Source organism: Podarcis raffonei, chromosome 1 (assembly GCF_027172205.1).
Source record: "Podarcis raffonei isolate rPodRaf1 chromosome 1, rPodRaf1.pri, whole genome shotgun sequence".
Lineage (NCBI taxonomy): Eukaryota > Metazoa > Chordata > Lepidosauria > Squamata > Lacertidae > Podarcis > Podarcis raffonei.
The window spans coordinates 137,240,756-137,255,771 of record NC_070602.1 but is presented as its reverse complement, the minus strand read 5'-3'; the positions used below and the strand labels follow the sequence as shown (position 1 = coordinate 137,255,771).

General features: G+C 43.6%; 1 protein-coding gene across 6 annotated transcripts in view; it reads right to left on the bottom strand.

Moving 5' to 3' along the window:
- Positions 1-15,016, bottom strand: part of ERBB4 (erb-b2 receptor tyrosine kinase 4) — a 787,830-nt gene that overhangs the window by 475,270 nt on the left and 297,544 nt on the right. The window lies entirely within an intron of this gene.

The following is a 15,016-nucleotide window of genomic DNA, read 5'->3' as shown; positions in this document are numbered from 1 at the left end:
TGGAATGGAGAGGGAGAGAGGCACGGCAGCAGTGAGGTTGTCCAGAGGACTGCATTGGCTCTGCTGGTGCATTTGCACTGTGACAGCCTCTTGGCTGCTACGCTCTTTCCCTTATCTGTCCTGGTATGCTGCACAGATTCAGCTGGATAGAGGTCAGGAGAGCAGCACAACCCCACCACACCATCCACTGCTGCTGCAATGTCCCCAGTGTGGAAGGATGTGTGGATCCAGAATTGGCCTCCACAGTCACTTACGGACTCATTGTTAAAACCATGTTTATGGAAGACAATCTTACTCAGCTACGAGTGATCATCAAATAAGAAGAAGATTTCCAAGAAATGGCATCAGTGTAAATGGTCAGTGAACTGCTCCCTGTACAATTCTAACCCCATCAAATTCTGAGCAGTTAGAACTGCATTTTGTGCTTGTTAAGAGATGAACTATTTTTGAAAGCCGAGGAGTTTTAAAGATTTGAAAAAGCAAATCTCAATAGCATTCACTGTTTCTAATTAAACCTGCACAACAATTTGCTGAAAATTTCCAATGCCTAGAATCAAGAGATACCAAGATAGTTCCTATTGTTAGAGTAACAGGGAAAAACCTGAAACATCTTAGAATCTGCTTTTCTATTCTTCTTCTTTCAGTTCAGCCAGAAAAGAAGCTGGTTTGGACGGGGGTGGGAAGAAGGGAGATAAATGCCAACTCTCAAGAAAAGTGGCTAACATTTAAGAGCTTATTCATTTTGAAAATGCATGGAGTTTGCAAGTATAAAATACAAAATCATGTAAAATCCCCCCTCTTTAACATATAAGTACATAGGGGTACCTCGGGTTACAGACGCTTCAGGTTACAGACGCTTCAGGTTACAGACTTCGCTAATGCAGAAATAGTACCTCGGGTTAAGAACTTTGCTTCAGGATGAGAAGAGAAATCGTGTGGCAGTAGTGCGGCAGCAGCAGCGGGAGGCCCCATTAGCTAAAGTGGTACCTCAGGTTAAGAACAGTTTCAAGTTAAGAATGGACCTCCAGAACAAATTAAGTTCTTAACCCGAGGTACCACTGTACAAGAACAAGCATCACACTCAACAACCTTCTTCCATGATTGTGGATCAAAGGCAGGCGCTCACAGATATGGTCATCAGATCACCAGTGGCAACAAGGAATGTCATGCTGGTATGGGTCCTAAAAGGAAAACTTCTTTATATTTCACCCCACAAGTAGCAAAGTATTTTCACAGTGAGGCAAAGTGTGCTGCCAATTCATAATGGCACCATCCTATGTGTTACCAGTGTCCTCATGGGCTCCAGGAGAGGGGTTGCTATAAACACCCCCTGCCCCCCTGCCCATGGCTCCTCTCTGTTCTGAGAGCAGAAAACACAACAGAGACATGGAGGTTTTGTTTCTGCAGGGAAGGTTGTGAGAAGGTCAGCCTGGCTACTGGGAACAATGGTTGGCTATCAACATCAATGTGTTTTGGACTCTATTATCAAAAGGAACAGATGTGCTGATCATGGACAGGTTACAGACTCTCCTGGTGTTGATGTTATCAATTAACAGAAAATAAGGGTGGAAAAGGGAGAGAGAGGGAGGGAGGGAGGGAGGGAGAGGGAGAGAGCACAAACTACTGCACAGATCTGTGCATGGGAAGCAGAATACTTAAGGCAATGGTCCGTATACTGTCCCTGTTTTCAGTTCATAGAGTCCTATCTACATTTTCAGTACATTTGATATGAGACATTGCTGTCATGTGCATTGTGAGGTTGGGGGTGGGGTTTATCCATGAAAATCTTTTAATAAAATCTCATTTTTTAAAAATTTAAAGTCTGACGGTCCTGGTTGAAGAGTTCTCTTGTACCTTCTTTCTTTAATAGCTATATGGGAGCAAGAAGTTCAGAAGGACAAGTACTGTTGGCTGGATTCAGCTACCCTGAAGTGCCAGAGGAACCCAGAGCAAGGACTCCTGCTTGCTCAACAGGGGCCCCCCTTCCCTGCACTCACCCCCACACCTCACCCAAATCTTTTACAGAGGTTTGGGAGAACCCCCAGCACAGAATGCAAGGGAAGGAGAGGGGAGAGAACTCCATCTGGCATGCATAAATGCTTAAGCCGATGGAACAATCTTATAAGTGTGAAACCCTCATTCAGAATAACATGTTAGAGGAGAGACTGCTGTTCAGAGGCATCCCTTGGCCTTTTATTGGGCTCTGCTGCAGAGGCCAGATGTAGAAGAAGACAGGGTTATTATGTGTTTAACAGTAGTATAGAATACAGTGGGTGCTGCAACTTTTCTTAACTATGCATCTTCCAAAATGCCAGAGCCCCGTGCGCTTTAGGCTTTGCATAGCACTGCTATCTCCTAGCTCCCTCTCTTTCAATGTTACTGTTAAGACTCTAAACCTAAGAAGAAACCATATAGCATTTCTCATTGCATTAACTTGCCTTTAGGAAGGCCATGTGGATGTAGTTACTAGGGGTCTTAATAGACACAATAACAACACGAGTCAACAGTGTATAGTGCCCCAATCAAGAGAAGTCATAGTCCCACTCTATACTGCCTTGGTCAGGCTACATTTGGAGTCCCATGTCCAGATTAAAGGAGGATACTGACAAGCTGAAACATATGCAGAGGAGGATACTCCACCAGGCAAGGCCTCCTTCCACCTGCCTTGCCCCCCCCCCCCCCGGCCCTGGGACTCCTCCAGGCACAGCTTCTTTATGAGGAAGAACAGTGAGGGGAGAGACTCCACCAGGCAAGGCCTCCTTCCACCTGCCTTGCCCCATCCTCCAGTCTCAGCTTCTCATTTTGTATTGTATTATGTTGTGCACTGTAGTTTGCTGTTGTTTTATTGATTGGAGTTTAGAAATTACCTATTGTAACTGGTAAGTGTGGATTTCTGTTTAATTTTGAAATGCTGATATTTAATATTATTCTGTATTATTTTAATGAAAGTTGAATGTTATTTTATTTGCATATTGTATATTGTATTATGCATATTGTCTTATTCATATGATGTTAGCCGCTCTGAGCCCAGCTTTGCCAGGGAGGCCGGGATACAAATAAAATTATTATTATTACCAAGATGATCAAGGATCTGGAAACCTAGCCTTATGAGGAAGGGTTAAGGGAACTGGGTATGTAAAGAGGAGACTGAGGGGAGATATGATAGCCATCTACTAATATCTAAAAGGCTGTCACATGGAGCAAGCTTGTTTCCCCTGCTCCAGAGGCTATGACATGAATCCATGGATTCAAGTTACAAGAAATGAGATTCTGACCAGGAAGAACTTTCGGATGGTAAGAGCTGTTCGACAGTGGAACAGTCTCCCACAAGAGGTGGTGGACTCTTTTTAAAAGCAGCGGTTGGGTGGCCATCTGTTATGCATGATCTAGTTGAGATTCCCGCATTGCAGGGGGCTGGACGAGATGACCCTCAGGTCCCTCCCAACTCTACAATTATATGATTCTATGGGTAAGAATCTTCCTATTATAGCGGTCACATGACAGAAGTAGCAGCATCCGGCCAGTGATGGGCACTTTCCTTTCTTTGAGCAATGCCACTGGGACTAGGCTGTGCCATATTATTCCAACTGAGACGGGGTGGGTGGGGGGGGGGCCTGCCAAGCTGCTGCCTCCAATTCAACTGAGCACCATTCATTTTCTAGCTCATTTGTATAACTAGAAAGTCCTATTTGATACTACTACTGACATACATAGCTTTTTCAGTTTTGAGATGTATTTGCAAGGATATAAATACATTCTCACATATCTGCTTTGTCTTCATTGAGAATTCAACATCACCAGGACAGGATATAAATTTATATCCAAACCTTTTTAAAAAAAATCCCAATTGGCCTTATAAGTAATGAAACAAAGAGGTGATAATTTGCAGTGTAAAAGCAGCTGCTCCATTGAGATCAGATGATTATTTCTGGGTTGAAGTGAACGGCTGACTAGAGAGTGTGTATCAACACTCACAGCCATTACTTAGTGCTGGGGCACGGTTGTTGTAACCTCAGGCTAAACTGACAACCAGCAATAGATCTAATTGACAGGATGGCTCTTTTCAGCTAATGGTTTGTTAAAATTGATGGACCTCGGCCTGGCCTCAATTACAGATATCAGCATTTTCAGAAAAAACAGGGTACAGATGTCAGCAAAATATTTTTATTTTTTTTAAAGTGTGGGATCACAGCCTTCACTCTAACAAATCAGATTTGAATTGTGAGCTTTTCAACTATTTTGCCATATTCTGTGCTCCTTACATACAGCAGAAATACTTGTCAGTTTGCTTTTTTTGGTACAGAAAGTAAAATGTAGAGATCTATTCTATTTAATTCAAGATGGTTCTGGAAGCTTCTCTGTGTGATACAAGCTGGAAGTTTCTAGCTGACAAGCAACCTTCTGTTCTGCCTAGAAGCAAGCAGAAGGCTCCTGATGTTTGGGTTGTTCCTTCAGAGAAGCTGAACAGCTGGTTCAAACTGGTTCTGTTATGTCTTTCTGTCAAGGTCATTTTTACTCAGAAGCAGCCTGAGTTTCATTTTCTGTCTCACTTTCCTTCTGGTGTGGTGTTCTGTACATAGTATGTTTAGCGTTAAGGTTTTAGTCCTAATGTAAAGTTTATGTTAAGTCTGCTGCAACTGGATTACTTATGGACAGTGCCATCCTGAAGATGTATGTATTTGTGACCATTAAGCTCATTTGTCTTCAGTAGTAAAACTCTGCTGGATGAAGCTAATTGCCTCTGCTCTGTTTTTTGGAAATCCTGCAACGTGGTTATGTTTTTATTCTGCTAACTCTATGTTGGGGTCTGCTCTGGATCAATATGAGCAGAATCCGTGTCAGTACTAAAATGTTCATCCCTACTTCTAGGTGGTGATGTCCTGATTGTGAAATGCCCTCCTACTGGCACCACAAATAGGCAAACACCTTTCTGTTTTTACTGAACAATGACGGGACGTTAGCTGCCACTGCCGTTGGAAACCAAGGAAGACTCCATGACTGCTTTTATGGCTGACGTTTGGTGCTTTGTTTTTATCTGTTTTCAACTGCTTCTTGTTTTCAACCACATTGTAACCCGTTTCGGGATCATTTGATTAAATACAGATTTAGTGAACACATTTCTGAAAGTCTTCTTAGTCTCTTCCACAGAAAGATCATGGCCCAGATCACAGTTATTCTGAAAGTATTTCCTACACACACACCAAATTAGGGAAGTTTTTAAATGACTGATGTTTTAATGTATTTTTAATATTTTGTTGGAAGCCGCCCACTGTGGCTGGGGTAGAAATAAATTATTATTATTATTACCACCTTGCTTGCATGGAGCTAGAACAGGTAAAATGGCAGTGTACTGTAACTCATTTCATCTTCACAATTGCTTTCAATCTGTCCCCACAGAGAGTACCCACAGAAAGTAACAGGGGTAATAAAAAATGAGTTTTTAAAAAAGTAAGTAACAGGGATTGTGTGGTTGATTAACATATTCCGCTTTAAATTGTTCAGTGAATAGAATCAATCAAAGGCAGAGATTAGGTCCAGTTTAAATGTGTTATGGGAGAGGGGAATATTCTGGGTTTTTAAAATGTGCTTAGCATCAAAACTGAAACACAAACTGTTTTTGTGGCCAACATTGTGAATAAATCATTCAAGGGTCCAGCTTCCTTTATACTAGACCCTTGGCATCTTCCTCATTTTGTAATTCCTACTGTGCTCCCTACTATAAGTTTCACGGCTTTCTGCAAGTAAGCCTCTAATTAGTAGGCGAGCTTAATGTTACTCTCAGATTTCTGGTGGAGCTGTTGGTAATATTGTTCAATGCTGCAATATCATCATGTGTGTTGGCACTTCTGAACTTTCAAAGCCTGCCCGCAGGCATCCACAGCGGAAGCCTTTAAAATTGATCTGGTTTAGTGAAAACCAGTTCCCTGAGCCTACAGCCGCCTCCCCCACTTCTGCTGCCCCCTGACGGCTTACAATTAAAGACTTTATCTTCTATTTCTTTCAGCTTTTAAATTCATTAATCCCAGACACTAAATCGATGGTTTACAATGCAACATTATTCAATCCTCTGAATGCCAGTTTTGTTAAGTTTCACTTTCAGAAGGGCAGAACAACTTGATTTTTTTGTACTTTTTAAAAAAAGTATTCACAGTGACAATGACAGAAATTCTTCAAGGCAGAATCAAAAATTGTTCTATTCTGTTATAGCTATCGTCCCATTGATCCCCATCCTCTCAACGCTTCTATGTTTCCCTTGCTCTGAAGATATAACTTTTATTCCCTGGAGGGAAAAAGCAGAAGCAAGAAGAAGGATATGCATAAACAAGCCTTAATGACCCCTATGATTCCCTTGAGCAAAGTCCATCAATATATAGCGTGAAATGTTATTTTTTGGATTCCTAATTAAGGTTGTGACCAGCCTTTAAAATTCATTACACTCATCATTGAAGCCAAATCTTAATACCTCACCATCAATTCCCCCAGGAAGCTGTGCACTTGGCTTTACAACCTAATAAATCCATTTTCAATTTAAGTGCATTTGCCACTAGAGCTTTGGATGCTTTATATACTGGACTGTTTTCGCTGAAATAAAACTTAAGCCAGCATTTCCTACACAATGCAAATGACGGCAAGGGGTGTGTAGGGCATCAAGATATAGAATTGAGATGTTAAAGTAGGTGGCAGAGGTTCAGTGCTTCTCTCATTCAGGAGAACAACAAACTAATATCTAAATTACCTGTAAGCAACAACAAAAATAAACTGTGGCATTTATTGCATAGCTAAGCATTATTTGCACCAACGCTGACTTTAGTCACAAGGTCCACATTTAATGGACAACACAGGGAGGAAATACCTTAATTCATGGTCATCCTTTACCACAGTTGCCCTTTGACCACCCTAAAAAATATGGGTGTTTTTCTCAACCCCCAGAAAGACAAGGTCAGTGCTACAGCATCTGCTTTGCATATATTTAGTTTCAGGCCGGACTCCTAACATCTAAAAGTAAAGGACTTAGGCGGCTGCACTGAGGCCAGTCTCTGGAGAACTATTACTGATAGTGTCACAGCTCAGTGACTTTTTGTGTGCAGAAGGTCTCAGTGCAGCTCCCGGCAGCTCCAGCCAAGGCTGGGAAAGGCTCCTGCCTTAAAGTGGGACAAAACTGTTGCTAATCAGTGCAGACACTACTAGAAAGATGAACAAATATGCTTCTAATTTTCTGTGCTGGGCTCGAGGGCCCCACAGTGGCCCATGCAGCCCAATCAACCAATGTACTTGTTAGTTTCTGTCTGTGTTGATTGCTATATCATTTTATGCCAACATAGGCTTATAAGCAGCTTACAAAGGATAAACATCCACAGTTAAAATACACAATAAAACAATTCAATTAAACCATTAAAATATAAACATTCAGAATTAAAATGAAGAATGAAACAATCCCATTAATATGGCACAGCAATTAAAAGAGAGAACCTCAGGTGGAGAGATGAAAGGAATGCCTCAGTCTGATGATCCCAGAAAGGGGGCTGTTCCTTAGCTAGCATGTCTGGTCACGGTTGCAACACTAAGTTTGAGCATTACAGTTGTGCCCCTCAAGTATCCTATTTTAAGACTTTGTGATTGCAGGGGGTCATGACAAATCAAATGAATAATTTCTGCATGCCTTTGCTAGAGTATAATGGAATGACAGTGTTTCAAAGGGAGGGAGGCAAGGCATAGAGAACTACAGTAAAAAAAATTGAAGGTTATTTGGAATCTTTATCTACTATCCTTTAACAATACTTTCTAGGCAAAGCTGTTAAAAGATCTGCAGTTTGAAGCTGTATGGAAACAATGGTATTAGGATATTTTAGACAGGCAGATTATGTGATCTGCAAGCAGAACTAAAAGGGCTGGGTACTACTAAGAAGTTGAACCTTTTAATGTTTAGAATGGGGGAGAGAAGGAGAATGGTTGTGTTCTCACTGCACCTCAGAGCACCAACACCTGACCCTCTCCTGAAACTCGTGGTGGGAAGTCTTTTCAATCTACTTTTTAAATGGAAACAACAATTGCGTACATCCCGTCTTCCTGTTCTTCTGTTCTTTGGCCAACAGCAATCCTGGGGGGCAGGCGCAGCCAGCCTATCTTGGGACCAAGCACCTCCCACCTGGCCCAGCCAGATTGGCCAGGATTCAAAAAAGGCCGTGGTAGGAAAGCCTGCCAATCCCCAGCTGCCAGCCTGGAAATTCCCCACGACCAGTCGCCTAGGCCCCCAGCACTGCTCCCACAGGAGGAAGCCCACCAGGGGTAAGCCACAATTATTCACATGCAAAGAATATAGTGATAGAGCTCAAAGGATGACAATACCAGGACATGGATTAAATTCCCAAAAAGAAATTGTGTGAGTGTATACTTTATAGACTATTCCATAAGAAGCATGGTATGTCTCGTTGCAAGCGGAACTGAAAAATTCTATTCATGGTCTTAGAATTGGCCATTTGCAATGTTCCGTTCTTAGTAAGCATGCTCTGAGCCAGTCTTTAAAGGCCACACAATATTCTTCTATGTGAATTTCAATAGCTGACATAGATTTGATCATATTTTTCATATAATTCACACACATGGTCAGAAACAAACCACGGCTTCCCACAAATGAGCAACATACACTTGTGCACACTGGTTTAGCTCTCTAAACTGGTTTAGCTCTCCTAACTGTGTGTGTGTGTGTGTGTGTGTGTGTGGCCATGTTCCTGACAACTGGTAACTCAGGTAGTGGTTCTCAGAATTTAAAGGTTTAGCAACTGGTTTCTCCACTTTTTTAAAGTCAAAATTGAAGATTACTGGTTTCTAAAATACGTGCAGATGTCAGCTGTAGCTCTACCTACATACCCGATATGACGTCCTCTTTTTTGCACTCAGTGATTTAGGTTATATCACAGGACCTGAAGGTGATGGTAAAGTAGTAAAGTCCAGTAAAATAGTAGCAGCTGTCCTGCTGATCCAAATCCCAACAGGCACCCAGAGGAAGCGGGAATGAAGTGCTACTTGATGCATAGCCACAAATAAATAAAAGACTATCATTAATATATCAGTACCATCAAGACAATCAAGAGCAGCTGCAACATGAGACTACATTCCCCACACTCAAATGCTGTAAGCCTTTCAAAAAAGGGCAAAGTTTTACAATATCCTCTCCAAATAGTATCACCAAAGCTGCAGAACAGCTATGAACCACTCTGGAGAGGTTGCACAGTCTTAGAACAATCGAGGTAAAAACTGCTTGCTTGCCTCTTGTTGTGTGGCCACATGGTGAAGAGACTGCCTTGTATAATATGAACTAAGGCTGATAGAAAAATAGCCTTTTCCATTACACCTTTGATACAAGTTGGCATCCCCTACCAAAACCTCAGCCAAACGCGTGTTCTTCTCCTGTTTAATCTCACTTCCGTAATACTTTCTGCTTCCAGTTCCCTGCACTGCCAGGCTGACAATTACAAATGGCCAGAGATGATGGAAATTGTAATACAATAACATCTGGAGGGCCACAGGCTACCAATCCATGCCCTGTCATTTCCCCTACATCCAAGTGGAAATTGCAAATATCCAATTGTAGATTGCAAGCACCTCAAAGCAAGAACCCATCTACTACTGCAACACTGTAAAGCTCCATGATGCTAATTATATAATTAAATGCATAAATAGATACATGAAGCCCATTTCAAGTCAGCGGAAGGCAGCTGCTCTTGTAAGAATGGGAGCCTCAGAAATAGCAGGAAAGATTTCATGATTTTCCAAGTTGAAAGTGACAAGTCGCTTGGGCTCTTGATTATATCCCATCTGCCACCTTTGTTAGGCCATTAAAATGTGTTTTTTTAAATGAAGAAATAAGCAGCATCCTCAAGCTAATGAATGTTAAATTATTAGTATAAACATGCCACCTTTTATTTCTGCCTCCAAAAACGTCTTTTCTCTGTTTTGTTTTCTAACTAAATTGCTATAATTTATCACATTAACTTGAGCTGCTCTTTTTTGCTGAGACATCTGTGAGGGGGCAGTCTCAGGTAAAAATAAAAAACAACTGCATGAAATCCTCAGTAACTATTACTACAAAACACCCACCCACGCCCACGCCCAAATGGCGAGATTCTGTGGGTTTGCCACCTGCTGGCTCTTATTTCTTCAAGTTTAGCAGCCTCAAATAACATTTCACTCAGTTCTTTATTTAGAAAGCTAAAGTCAAAAGGAACAGCAGAGGGGTCTTTTTTTAAAAAAAGGAAAGGAAAGGAAAGGAGAAATAAGCCGTAGACAGAAGCTTGAAGTTAAGGGAAAATATTACAGGGAGCTGCTATGTCTATGAACATTTACTGTATAGTCAGCAACGAGTTTTCTTGGAGGACCACTAGGAGATGTGAGTGAGGGGAGGTGGGGCCTGGCAGGAGGTTCTGTTCCCACTAGGTCTGCCTGCTATGTGGTTTTTGCCTCTAAGTTGAAGAACATAAAGAGAGCCCTGCTGCTGATTCAGGAAAAGAGCACATCTGAGTCCAGCACTCTTCTCACAATGGCCAACCAAATGCCCCTGGGAAACCCACAGGCAGAACCAAAATGCAACACTCCTGTCCACATCTGGGATTTCCAGTAAATTTTATTTAGAGGTATACTGCTTCAACTTCCTCAGACAAAGCATCTCTCAAGGGAATGGATTTGGATCAGGCCTCCACAAGTTGCTCGCCTGTAGCATACTTGCATGCAAGATATTATTATATTATATTATATTATATTATATTATAATTATTACATCTATTAATTCCTTTCCATGCAATTTTTTAATATTCTAAATTATGGTTGTGTGTGTGTATATATTATGGTTGTGTGTGTGAGGTGTGTATATCACCTCATCTGTCTCCTGAGAAATCTCTATGTGGGAGAAGAAGCTACAGTTAGAACTAGATATGGAACAACTGATTGGTTCAAAATTGGGAAAGGGGTATGACAAGGCTGTATATTGTCTCCCTGCTTATTTAACTTATATGCAGAATTCATCATGCGAAAGGCTGGGCTGGATGAGTCCCAAGCAGGAATTAAGATTGGCAGAAGAAATATCAACAACCTCAGATATTCAGATGACACAACCTTGATGGCAGAAAGTGAGGAGGAATTAAAGAACCTTTTAATGAGGGTGAAAGAGGAGAGCGCAAAATATGGTCTAAAGCTCAACATCAAAAAAACAAAGATCATGGCCACTGGGCCCATCACTTCCTGGCAAATAGAAGGGGAAGAAATGGAGGCAGTGAGAGATTTTACTTTCTTGGGCTCCATGATTACTGCAGATGGTGACAGCAGTCACGAAATTAAAATACGCCTGCTTCTTGGGGAAAAAGCAATGACAAACCTAGGCAGCATCTTAAAAAGCAGAGACATCACCTTGCCAACAAAGGTCCGTATAGTTAAAGCTATGGTTTTCAAAGTAGTGATGTATGGAAGTGAGAGCTGGACCACAAAGAAGGCTGATCGCCGAAGAATTGATCCTTTTGAATTATGGTGCGGGAGGAGACTCTTGAGAGTCCCATGGACTGCAAGAAGATGAAACATATCCATTCTTAAGGAAATCAGCCCTGAGTGCTCACTGGAAAGACAGATCCTGAAGCTGAGGCTCCAAGACTTTGGCCACCTCATGAGAAGAGAAGACTCCCTGGAAAAGACCCTGATGTTGGGAAAGATGGAGGGCACAAGGAGAAGGGGGCGACAGAGGACGAGATGGTTGGCCAGTGTTCTCAAAGCTACAAACATGAGTCTGACCAAACTGCGGGAGGCAGTGGAAGACAGGAGTACCTGGAATGCTCTGGTCCATGGGGTCATGAAGAGGAGGACATGACTAAACGACTAAACAACAAAAACAAATATAACAGTTACATATATAGAATCATAGAACTGTAGAGTTGGAAGGGACCCCAAGAGTCATCTAGTCCAACCCCCTGCAGGAATCTCAGCTAAAGCATCCATGACAGATGGCCATCCAACCTCTGCTTAAGGTGAGTCCACAACCTCCTAAGGGAGACTGTCCCATTGCTCTTACTGTCAGAAAATTCTTCCGTATGTTTAGTCAGAATCTCTTTTCTTGTTACTTGAAGCCATTGGTTCAAGTCCTACCCCCACCCCCACCCTGAGCAGGAGAAAACAAGCCTTGTTCTCAGTTCCATGTAACAGCCCTTGAGATATTTGAAGATGGCTATCATATCTCCTATCATTCTCCTCTTTTCCAGGCTAAACATCCCTGACTCCCTCAACCGTTGCTCATAAGGCTTGGTTTCCAGACGCTTGATCATCCTAGTTGCCCCTCCTCTGCACACATTCCATCTTGTCAACATCTTTCTTAAATTGTGGTGTCTTTCCTTGATCTGGACACTATACGTCACTATAGAAAAAACTGTAAGTAGCATATAAGCTGTACAGGCACTATTACAACAGTTCTTTCATAAACTATCCACACCTTAACCAAAGAGCAGAATCAGTCTCTCTCTCTCTCTCTCTCTCTCTCTCTCTCTCTCTCTGTGTGTGTGTGTGTGTGTGTGTGTGAGAGAGAGAGAGAGAGAGAGAGAGAGAGAGAGAGAACATCAGTCTTCATGATCTTGTAGTTCTCTCTCATTTGCAAGTTTTTTTTAAATTCCTAGTCTATGTAATCTGGTCATCAATAATAGAATATATCATCAAGTGAGCACACAGATGGTAATTTCTGTGGTGCACCAACTGTGGTGCACTAACAATGACCTGCCCTTTTATATTAATTTTGCCACACTCACTGGCCCACCCCGGGTGTCATCCCTGAGGGGGGTGTGACATCGTCTCGCCCCTCTGGGACGCTGCCGCGGGCGGCTATCCCTGCCCTCAGGTGCACAGCATGTGTGCTGCTCCAGGTGCCAGAGCAGCTAGCTCTGCCTCTGGCCATACTAGCCTTAATCCAGCACTTGAAGTTTGATCATAGATAGCATAGTATCACAAAAAACGCTGAAATACGGGATATGTACCGTATTTTTCACTCTATAAGACGCACTTTTCCCCTCTTAAAAAGTAAGGGGAAATGTGTGTGTGCGTCTTATGGAGCGAATGGAGGCGGGAGGCTCTGCTCAGCACTCCCTTTAAAGAGCCGCGTGGAGCTTTTCCTCCTTGGGGAAAAGCCCCCAAGAGCCGCACACACACTCCGCGCGCTCTTTAAAGGGAGCGTGCAGCTCTTGGGGGAGCCTTAGCCTTGCCCCTTGGCAAGGCTCCCCTTGCTCGGGAGAGGCTGCGCGCGGCTATCCCATAAGCTGCATGCTCTGTCCCTTCCTCCACCTCCCGCAAAAGCCAGGGATAGCCGCACTTCCTTTAAAGAGCCATGCAGAGTGTGTGTGTGGCTCTTGGGGGCTTCTCCCTCCTCGGGGAAAAGCCTGCATGCATACAGGCTCTGCTCAGCGCTCCCTTTAAATATTTTTTTTCTTCCATTCCCCCTCTAAAAACTATGTGCGCCTTATGGTCAGGTACATCTTATGGAGTGAAAAATACGGTGTTTACTCAGTTTCCCTAATTAAATATGTGTTGGGGGGTTATTGTTTTAGTTTGTTACTATGTTATGTACCGTATTTTTCGCACCATAGGACGCACTTTTTCCCCTTCAAAAATGAAGGGGGAATGTGTGTGCGTCCTATGGAGCGAAGACAGCATAGCCCAGCTGGAGAGGTGACACGCAGCTATTGCAGCAGCCTCTTTAGCCGCGCACCATCTCTCCAGCCGGGAGAGAGTCACGGGGGGCTTCTTTAGCCCCGAGCGCGCTCTCCTGGCTGCAGAGGTGGCGCGCAGCTATAGAGGCTCCTGCCATAGCCGCGCGTCACCTCTCCAGCCGGCAGGAGCCTCTATAGCCGCACACCACCTCTCCAGCCGGGAGAGCGCGCGCGGGGCTAAAGAAGCCCCGCTTAACCTCTCCCAGCTGGAGAGGTGACACGCAGCTATGGCAGCAGCCTCTATAGCCGCGCGCCACCTCTCCAGCCAGGAGCGCGCACGCGGGGCTAAAGAAGCCCCCCGCGACCCTCTCCCGGCTGGAGAGGTGACATGCGGCTATGGCAGGAGCCTCTATAGCCGCGCGCCTTTGCGCTGCTCCCCGACCTGCTCTTTGGGGCTGGTGGTGGGCTTCCCCCCGCCAGCCCCAAAGAGCAGGTCGAAAGGAACCTGAAGCCTGGAGAGTGAGAGGGGTTGGTGCGCACCGACCCCTCTCGCTCTCCAGGCTTCCAAGGTAGCCGCCTGAAGGCGTCTGAACGCACTTAAACGGCACCTTGTTTTAGAGGGGGAAAACAAGAGGGGGGGAAATTCTCCCCCTCTCTGCACAGTGCCTCCTGCCGCTTCGCTGAAGGGGCGCTGGGCAGAGAGGGAGAGAATTTTTTTTCCTTGTTCTCTCCCCTCTAAAACAAGGTGCGTCCTATTGTCTGGTGCGCCCTATGGTGTGAAAAATACGGTATCTTTTTGCTTTTGTATTGTAAACTCCCCTGTGATCCTCAGATGAAGGGCGGTATAGAAACTTCATTTATAACCAAATAAATGCAGCCACTTTCTCTACAGTGGTACCTCGGGTTAAGAACTTAATTCGTTCTGGAGGTCTGTTCTTAACCTGAAACTGTTCTTAACCTGAAGTACCACTTTAGCCAATGGGGCCTCCTGCTGCAGCTGTGCCACTGGAGCACAATTTCTGTTCTCATCCTGAAGCAAAGTTCTTAACCTGAGGTAATATTTCTGGGTAAGCGGAGTCTGTAACCTGAAGTGTCTGTAACCTGAAGCATATGTAACCTGAAGCATATGTAACCCGAGGTACCACTGTAGTTCCATTTAACAGCTTAGAGTAGTAAAACTGTCTAAGTGGCAAAGCTGACTAGGACTGCTAGTCATTGTCACAAGGTAAATTACTCAATTAGCTATGCAGAAAGTATTTCATGTTGCACAGAGCAAAGTTTCGAAGTTGCTCTAGTAATTACAGAGCAGATCTGTACATGTTACTCTCCTAGGCACTACACAAAAG